A 9535-nucleotide genomic window follows, 5' to 3' on the forward strand; every position below is an offset into this window, starting at 1 on the left:
TTGAAACATAATGGGAGCATCATGAAGCATATGACTAGCACGTTTAAGCCTAACCCACTTTCTATGCATAGGGATTTTGTGAGCAAACAACTTATGGGAACAATAATCAACTAGCATAGGATGGCACAACAAGCATAGCTTCAAGAATTTAAGCATATAGAGAGGAAACTTGACATTATTGCAATTCCTACAAGCATATGTTCCTCCCTCATAATAATTTTCAGTAGCATCATGAATGAATTCAACAATATAACCAGCACCTAAAGCATTCTTTTCATGATCTACAAGCATAGCAAATTTTCTACTCTCCACATAAGCAAACTTTTTCTTTATAGCATACGTATCATCACAATAATCATCATAGATAGGAGGAATGCTTTCATCATAGTAAATTTGCTCATCAAAGCTTGGGGGACAAAAAATATCATCTTCATCAAACATAGCTTCCCCAAGCTTGTGGCTTTGCATATCATTAGCATCATGGATATTCAAGGAATTCATACTAACAACATTGCAATCATGCTCATCATTCACATATTTAGTTCCAAACATTCTATAGATTTCTTCTTCTAGCACTTGAGCACAACTATCCTTTCCATCATACTCACGAAAGATATTAAAAAGGTGAAGCGTATGAGACGAACTCAACTCCATTTTTTGTAGTTTTCTTTTATAAACTAGACTAGTGCTAAAACAAGAAACAAAAAGATTCAATTGCAAGATCTAAAGATATACCTTCACTTACCTAGCCTCCCCGGCAACGACGCCAGAAAAGAGCTTAGTGACGGAGTGTGAGTACCCTTTACCTAGCCTCCCCAGCAACGGTGCCAGAAAAGAGCTTGATATCTACTACACAACCTTCTTCTTGTAGACGTTGTTGGGCCTGCAAGTGCACAGGTTTGTAGGACAGTAGCAAATTTACCTCAAGTGGATGACCTAAGGTTTATCAATCCGTAGGAGGCGTAGGATGAAGATGGTCTCTCTCAAGCAACCCTGCAACCAAATAACAAAGAGTATCTTGTGTCCCCAACACACCCAATACAATGGTAAATTGTATAGGTGCACTAGTTCGGCTAAGAGATGGTGATACAAGTGCAAAATAGATAGTAGATAAAGGTTTTTGTAATCTGAAATAATAAAAATAGCAAGGTAACTAATGATAAAAGTGAGCGTAAACGGTATTTCAATGATAGGAAACAAGGCCTAGGGTTCATACTTTCACTAGTGTAAGTTCTCTCAACAATAATAACATAGATAGAACATATGACAAGCCCTCAACATGCAACAAAGAGTCACTCTAAAGCCACTAATAGCGGAGAACAAACCTAGAGATTATGGTCAGGAACGAAACCACCACAAAGCTATTCTTTCGGATCGATCTATAAAAGAGTTCGTACTAGAATAACACCTTAAGATACAAATCAACCAAAACCCTAATGTCACCTAGATACTCCATTGTCACCTCAAGTATCCGTGGGTATGATTATACGATATGCATCACACAATCTCAGATTCATCCAACCAACATAAAGGTACTTCAAAGAGTGCCCCAAAGTTTCTACCGGAGAGTCAAGAACGTGTGCCAACCCCTACGCATAGGTTCCCAAGTGTCACGAAACCCGCAAGTTGATCACCAAAACATACATCAAGTGGATCAATAGAATAACCCATTGTCACCACGGTTGTCCCACGCAAGACATACATCAAGTGTTCATAAAAGACTCAATCCAATAAGATAACTTCAAAGGGGAAACTCAATTCATCACAAGAGAGTAGAGGGGGAGAAACATCATAAGATCCAACTACAATAGCAAAGCTCGGGATACATCAAGATCGTGCCATAGAGGAACACGAGAGAGAACACGAGAGAGAGAGAGATCAAACACATAGCTACTGGTACATACTCTCAGCCCCGAGGGTGAACTACTCCCTCCTCGTCATGGATAGCGCCGGGATGATGAAGATGGCCACCGGTGATGGGATCCCCCTCCGGCAGGGTGCCGGGACAGGGTCCCGATTTGTTTTTGGTGGCTACAGAGGCTTGCGGCAGCGGAACTCCCGATCTATCTTCTGTTCTGGAAGTTTTAGGGTACATAGGTATATATGGGTGCAGGGGGTACGTCGGTGGACCTCCGGGCTGCTCACGAGGTAGGGGGCGCGCCCAGGGGGGAGGGCGCGCCCTCCACCCTCGTGGGCAGCCCGGGACTCCCCTGGCGTGCACTCCAAGCCCATCAGGTTGGTTTCCTTCCAAAATTAACTTCTCCAGTTGATTTCGTTCCGTTTTGACTCCGTCTGATATTCCTTTTCCTCGAAACACTGAAATAGGCATAAAGCAGCAAATCTGGGCTGGGCCTCCGGTTAATAGGTTAGTCCCAAAAATAATATAAAAGTGGATAATAAAGCCCAATATTGCCTAAAACAGTAGATAAAGTAGCATGGAGCAATCAAAAATTATAGATACGTTGGAGACGTATCACCGACCTCTGCTTCCTCTGCATCGACCTGCAGCTCGCCAGAACCGCTCGCCCGCGTCGTTGACCCGTCGCCCTGCTGCCTAGGCCTCTCCAGCCGCAGCGCTCCAAGGCCCAGCCGCGGCCTGCCAGCTCCTCCACCAACCGGCCCATGCGGCCTGGTGAGCACCCAGATCCAGTGCCCTCTCCTGTACACATTCGGGCCAGCCAGATTTGGCCTGTGTACATTTTTTTTTCAGATCTGCAAATTTGCCTATTTATCCAGAGATTGATGTTTTTATAGAAAAAACCTCCACATCATGCATATAATATCTCACAAACTATGCATCATAGGTAAAAACTTCATATATGTAAAATGTTTAGAATTTTGTGTAGATTAATAATTTGCCACTTTCATCCATGTTAAATATGTTTAAACATGTTGTTTGTTTAAATTTGCTCAAATGCCATGCTAAAATGCTTTATTTCATAACTAATTAACCGCAACTCCAATTTTAATAAACTTTATATGTAAATGGGGTGGAAAAATGCATAGATTAACTTGTTGCACTTTATTTTCCTATTTAACAACAATAAAATATGGTTTTAGGCAGAACAGTACCAAATCTAAAATATGCATATGGGGATTTTCCGGAATTGTTGTTTGTTGTTCCGGCCTCATTTAAACTTGCCTAGATAGGTAGCTTAATTATGCTTCACCTTTTGCTATGTTTAACAACATTTAATATTGTTTGGTAGCTTAAACGAGATTAAACTAAATATGTCAATGTGGTGTTTTGTCAATATGCAACTCGTTGCATATTGAGCTCCACTTAACTTGTAGTATTGTTTGTTGCACTTTGTCATGCCATGCCTTACCAAACCGGACATGCATCATACTTGTTTGTGCATCATGCCATGTTTATGTTTGTGCATTTACCATGTTGGTTGTTTCTTTCCGGTGTTGCTTCTTAGTTCCGGTAATGTTGCGGTTGTGAGGATTCATTTGACTACTCCCGTTCGTCTTCTTCATGGACTCGCTCTTCTTCGTAGTGGGATTTCAGGCAAGATGACCGTCACCTTGGATTTTACTACTATCATTGCTATGCTAGTTGCTTCATTCTATCTCTTTGCCGCGCTACCTATCTCTTGTTGCTCAAGCCTCCCAATTTGCCATGTCAGCCTCTAACCTTTTCACCCTTCCTAGCAAACCGTTGCTTGGCTATGTTACCGCTTTGCTCAGCCCTCTTATAGCGTTGTTAGTTGCAGGTGAAGTTGAAGATTGCTCCATGGTGGATAGGATGATGTTGGGATATCACAATATCTCTTATTTAATTAATGCATCTATATACTTGGTAAAGGGTGGAAGACTCGACCATATGCCTGGTGTTTTGTTCCACTCTTGCCGCCCTAGTTTCTGTCATACTGGTGTTATGTTCCCGGATTTTGCGTTCCTTACGCGGTTGGGTGATTTATGGGACCCCCTTAACAGTTCGCTTTGAATAAAACTCCTACATCAGCCCAACCTTGGTTTTACCATTTGCCTCACCACCACCTATACCCTTCCCTTGGGTCGGCCAACCCGAGGGTCATCTTTATTTTAGCCCCCCCCCCGGGGCCAGTGCTTCTCTAAGTGCTGGTCCGAACCGAGCTGCCTGCGGGGCTACCTCGGGGAAACTTGAGGGCTGGTTTTACTCGTAGCTAGTCTCATCCGGTGTTGCCCTGAGAACGAGATATGTGCAACTCCTATCGGGATTGTCGGCGCATCGGGCGGCTTTGCCGGTCTTGTTTTACCATTGTTGAAATGTCTTGTAAACCAGGATTCCGAGACTGATCGGGTCTTCCTGGGAGAAGGAATATCCTTCGTTGACCATGAGAGCTTGTGATGGGCTAAGTTGGGACACCCCTGCAGGGTATAAACTTTCGAGAGCCGTGCCCGCGGTTATGTGGCAGATGGGAATTTGTTAATGTCCGGTTGTAGATAACTTGACACCAGATTCAAATTAAAACGCATCAACCGTGTGTGTAGCCGTGATGGTCTCTTTTCGGCGGAGTCTGGGAAGTGAACACGGTTTTTGGGTTATGTTCGACGTAAGTAGTTTCAGGATCACTTCTTGATCACTTCTAGCTTCTCGACCGTTCCATTGCTTCTCTTCTCGCTCTTATTTGCGTATGTCAGCCACCATATATGCTTAGTCGCTGCTGCAACCTCACCACTTTACCCCTTCCTTACCCATTAAGCTTTGCTAGTCTTGATACCCATGGTAATGGGATTGCTGAGTCCTCGTGGCTCATAGATTACTACAACAACAGTTGCAGGTACAGGTTTTGAGATGACCATGACGTGAGAGCGATGTTTGTTTGTTTTGGAGTTCTTCTTCTACTTCTTCTTCGATCAGGGGATAGGTTCCAGGTCGGCAGCCTGGGCTAGCAGGGTGGATGTCGTTTGAAGTTCCGTTTGTGTTTCATCCGTAGTCGGATGGTGCTCTTATGTATGATGATGTTGTATTCGTGTGGCATTGTATGCCTTTTGTATGTATCCCCATCCATTAAGTAATGTTGATGTAATGATATCCACCTTGCAAAAGTGTCTTCAAGATGCGCTTCTATCCTTGGTGGGACCTTCGAGTTCCTTTAGGATAGGGTCGCATCTTGGGCGTGACAGCACATCACTTAAGCCTTGCAAGCATTGCAACTAATGAGTTAGTTGAGGGATGATGTATTACGGAACGAGTAAAGAGACTTGCCGGTAACGAGATTGAACTAGGTATTGAGATACCGACGATTGAATCTCGGGCAAGTAACATACTGATGACAAAGGAAACAACATATGTTGTTATGCGGTTTGACCGATAAAGATCTTCGTAGAATATGTGGAAGCCAATATGAGCATCCAGGTTCCGCTATTGGTTATTGATCGAAGACGTGTCTCGGTCATGTCTACATAGTTCTCGAACTCGTAGGGTCCGCACGCTTAAAGTTCGACGACGATTGTATTATGAGTTTATGTGATTTGATGTACCGAAGGTAGTTGGACTCCCGTATGAGATCGGGGACATGACGAGGAGTCTTGAAATGGTCGAGACGTAAAAATTGATATATTGGACGACTATATTCGGACATCATAAAGGTTCCGAGTGATTCGGGTATTTTCAGGGGTACCGGGGAGTTACGGGAATACGAGGAAGAAGCAATGGGCCTCATGGGCCAAGTGGTGGAAGAGAGGAGGCAGGGCGCGCGGCCCCCCTAGCCCAAACCGAATTGGACTAGGGGGCGCCCCCCCTTTCCTCCTTTTCCTCCCTCTCCTTCTGTCTCCTTCTCCTTCCCTTCCTTTCCCTCTCCTACTTGGACTAGGAAAGAGGGGGGAATCCTACTTGGAGTAGGATTGCCCCCCTTGGGCGCGCCTCCTCCCCTTGACCGGCCCTCTCCTCCTCCCCCCTTTATATACGGAGGAGGGGGCACCCCATATACACAACAATTGATCCCTTGGATCTCTTAGCCGTATGCGGTGCCCCCCTCCATCATAATCCACCTCGATAATATCGTAGCGATGCTTAGGCGAAGCCCTGCATCGGTAGAACACCATCATCGTCACCATGCCGTCGTGCTGACGGAACTCTCCCTCAAAGCTCGGCTGGATCGGAGTTCGAGGGACGTCATCAAGCTGAACGTGTGCTGAACTCGGAGGTGTCATGCGTTCGGTACTTGATTGGTCGGATCGTGAAGACATACGACTACATCAACCGCGTTGTGCTAACGCTTCCGCTTTCGGTCTATGAGGGTACGTGGACACACTCTCCCCTCTCGTTGCTATGCATCACCATGATCCTGTGTGTGCGTAGGAAAATTTCTGAAATTACTACGTTCCCCAACAGATATGAGGCCCTTTTCACATGTGAGAAGGCGGGTCTTCAACCGATGATCATTTTCCTTTCATTTACTCATAATTTGGCCAATGATAATAAGAAAATTAACAATTAGAAATGACCCCTCAAACAAACTGAATTAGTGATCTGTAATGACTAAATCAAGTGGTGAGGTAAATTTTAGCTGGTAAAAGTCGTAGAGTTCTTGTAGCAACCAATGATTAATACATCATCTCCTAGAAAGGCAATGATCGGTATGGCAGTATGTGCATACAATTAGAGAATTCCTTCTTGGTCCCCAACTTAGGTAGTGAGATTATCAGGTTTTCCCAGCCAAAAAGAGCGAAAATGCTTATCGTCATCAGGTGGTTGATCGAAGGATTCCGTTCATCGTCTGTGCAGCTGTTTCATTGCGCCTTGATTTGTGCTCCACCCTTGCGTCTGATCCCTACAAAACCACCGCCCATCTCTTAAAACATCTCCCCCACATGGACACCAAGGAGTCATCCTTATCCATTCTACCTCACCTTTCTGTTTCTCTCTCGATGAGGTCACCAACATCCAACATCGACTGATGCAAGCACGTCGTTATCGGTGACGTTGTTGCAACCACGCCTCTTGCAGACATGGGATCATAGGCAATGTACCCGGCTCACCATGGGTGCTTAGACGAAGAGGCCTCGAGGAAGGAGACCCGCATGAAGCGATGTTGCTGAGCACGGTCGTGTGTGCGGCTGGAAGAGGGAGATGGGGGGAGGAAGGGAGAGGGGAGAGAGAGAGGGAGAGAGAGGGAGAGGGAGAGAGATGATATGATGATATGAGGCCCTTTTCACATGTGAGAAGGCGAGTCTTCAACCGGTCGGTTGGATTGGATCATTTTCATTTCATTTACTCATAATTTGGCCAATAATAATAAGAAAATAAACAATTAGCAATGATCCCTCAAACAAACTGAATTAGTGATCTGTAATGACTAAATCAAGTGGTGAGGTAAATTTTAGCTGGTAAAAGTCGTAGAGTTCTTGTAGCAACCAATGATTAATACATCATCTCCTAGAAAGGCAATGATCGGTATGGCAGTATGTGCATACAATTAGAGAATTCCTTCTTGGTCCCCAACTTAGGTAGTGAGATTATCAGGTTTTCCCAGCCAAAAAGAGCGAAAACGCTTATCGTCATTAGGTGGTTGATCGAAGGATTCCGTTCATCGTCTGTGCAGCTGTTTCATTGCGCCTTGATTTGTGCTCCACCCTTGCGTCTGATCCCTACAAAACCACCGCCCATCTCTTAAAACATATCCCTCACATGGACACCGAGGAGTCATCCTTATCCATTCTACCTCACCTTTCTGTTTCTCTCTCGATGAGGTCACCAACATCCAACATCGACTGATGCAAGCACGTCGTTATAGGTGACGTTGTTGCAACCACGCCTCTTGCAGACACGGGATCATAGGCAATGTACCCGGCTCACCATGGGTGCTTAGACGAAGAGGCCTCGAGGAAGGAGACCCGCATGCAGCGATGTTGCTGAGCATGGTCGTGTGTGCGGCTGGAAGAGGGAGATGGGGGAGGAAGGGAGAGGGGAGAGAGAGAGGGAGAGAGAGAGAGAGAGAGGGAGAGAGATGATATGATGATATGAGGCCCTTTTCACATGTGAGAAGGCGAGTCTTCAACCGGTCGGTTGGATTGGATCATTTTCATTTCATTTACTCATAATTTGGCCAATAATAATAAGAAAATAAACAATTAGCAATGATCCCTCAAACAAACCTAAGAAGCGATCTGTCATTACTAAATCAATTAGTGAGGTAAATTTTAGCTGGTAAAAGTCGTAGAGTTCTTTGTAGCAACCAATGATCAGTACATCTCCTAAAAAAGCAATGATCAGTATGGCAATATCTGCACATGATTAGAGAATTCCTTCTTGGTCCCCAACTTAGATAGTGAGGTTGTCAGGTTTTCCAATGAAAAAGAGCAAAAATGCTTATCGTCATGAGGTGGCTGATCAAAGCATTTTGTTCATTGTTTGTACAACTGTTCTAGTGTGCCTTGGTTTGTGCTCCACCCTTACGTCTGATCCCCACAAAACCACCGCCCATCTCTTACAATATCTCCCCCACACTGAGGTGTCATCCTTATCCACTCTACCTCACCCTTCTGTTTTACTCTCGACGAAGTCGCCAACACCCAACATCAACTGATGCAAGCACACCGTTATCGGTGACATTGCTGCAACCACACCTGTTGCACACACGGGATCATCGGCGATGCACCCGGCTCACCATGGGTGCTTAGACAAAGAGGCCTCGAGGAAGGAGACCCGCATGAAGCGATGTTGCTAAGCACGGTCGTGTGTGCGGCTGGAAGAGGGAGATGGGGGGAGGAAGGGAGAGGGGAGAGAGAGAGAGAGAGAGAGAGAGAGAGAGAGAGAGAGATGATATGATGATATGAGGCCCTTTTCACATGTGAGAAGGCGAGTCTTCAACCGGTCGGTTGGATTGGATCATTTTCATTTCATTTACTCATAATTTGGCCAATAATAATAAGAAAATAAACAATTAGCAATGATCCCTCAAACAAACCTAAGAAGCGATCTGTCATTACTAAATCAATTGGTGAGGTAAATTTTAGCTGGTAAAAGTCGTAGAGTTCTTTGTAGCAACCAATGATCAGTACATCTCCTGAAAAAGCAATGATCAGTATGGCAATATCTGCACATGATTAGAGAATTCCTTCTTGGTCCCCAACTTAGATAGTGAGGTTGTCAGGTTTTCCAATGAAAAAGAGCAAAAACGCTTATCGTCATGAGGTGGCTGATCAAAGCATTTTGTTCATTGTTTGTACAACTGTTCTAGTGTGCCTTGGTTTGTGCTCCACCCTTACGTCTGATCCCCACAAAACCACCGCCCATCTCTTACAATATCTCCCCCACACTGAGGTGTCATCCTTATCCACTCTACCTCACCCTTCTATTTTACTCTCGACGAAGTCGCCAACACCCAGCATCAACTGATGCAAGCACACCGTTATCGGTGACATTGCTGCAACCACACCTGTTGCACACACGGGATCATCGGCGATGCACCCGGCTCACCATGGGTGCTTAGACAAAGAGGCCTCAAGGAAGGAGACCCGCATGAAGCGACGTTACTTAGGAGGGGGAAACTCAGAAGTGGGAGGGACGCTTGAAAGCACGGGCGTACGTGCGGCTGAGAGA

This window comes from Triticum dicoccoides, chromosome 2B (genome assembly GCF_002162155.2).
Source record: "Triticum dicoccoides isolate Atlit2015 ecotype Zavitan chromosome 2B, WEW_v2.0, whole genome shotgun sequence".
NCBI lineage: Eukaryota > Viridiplantae > Streptophyta > Magnoliopsida > Poales > Poaceae > Triticum > Triticum dicoccoides.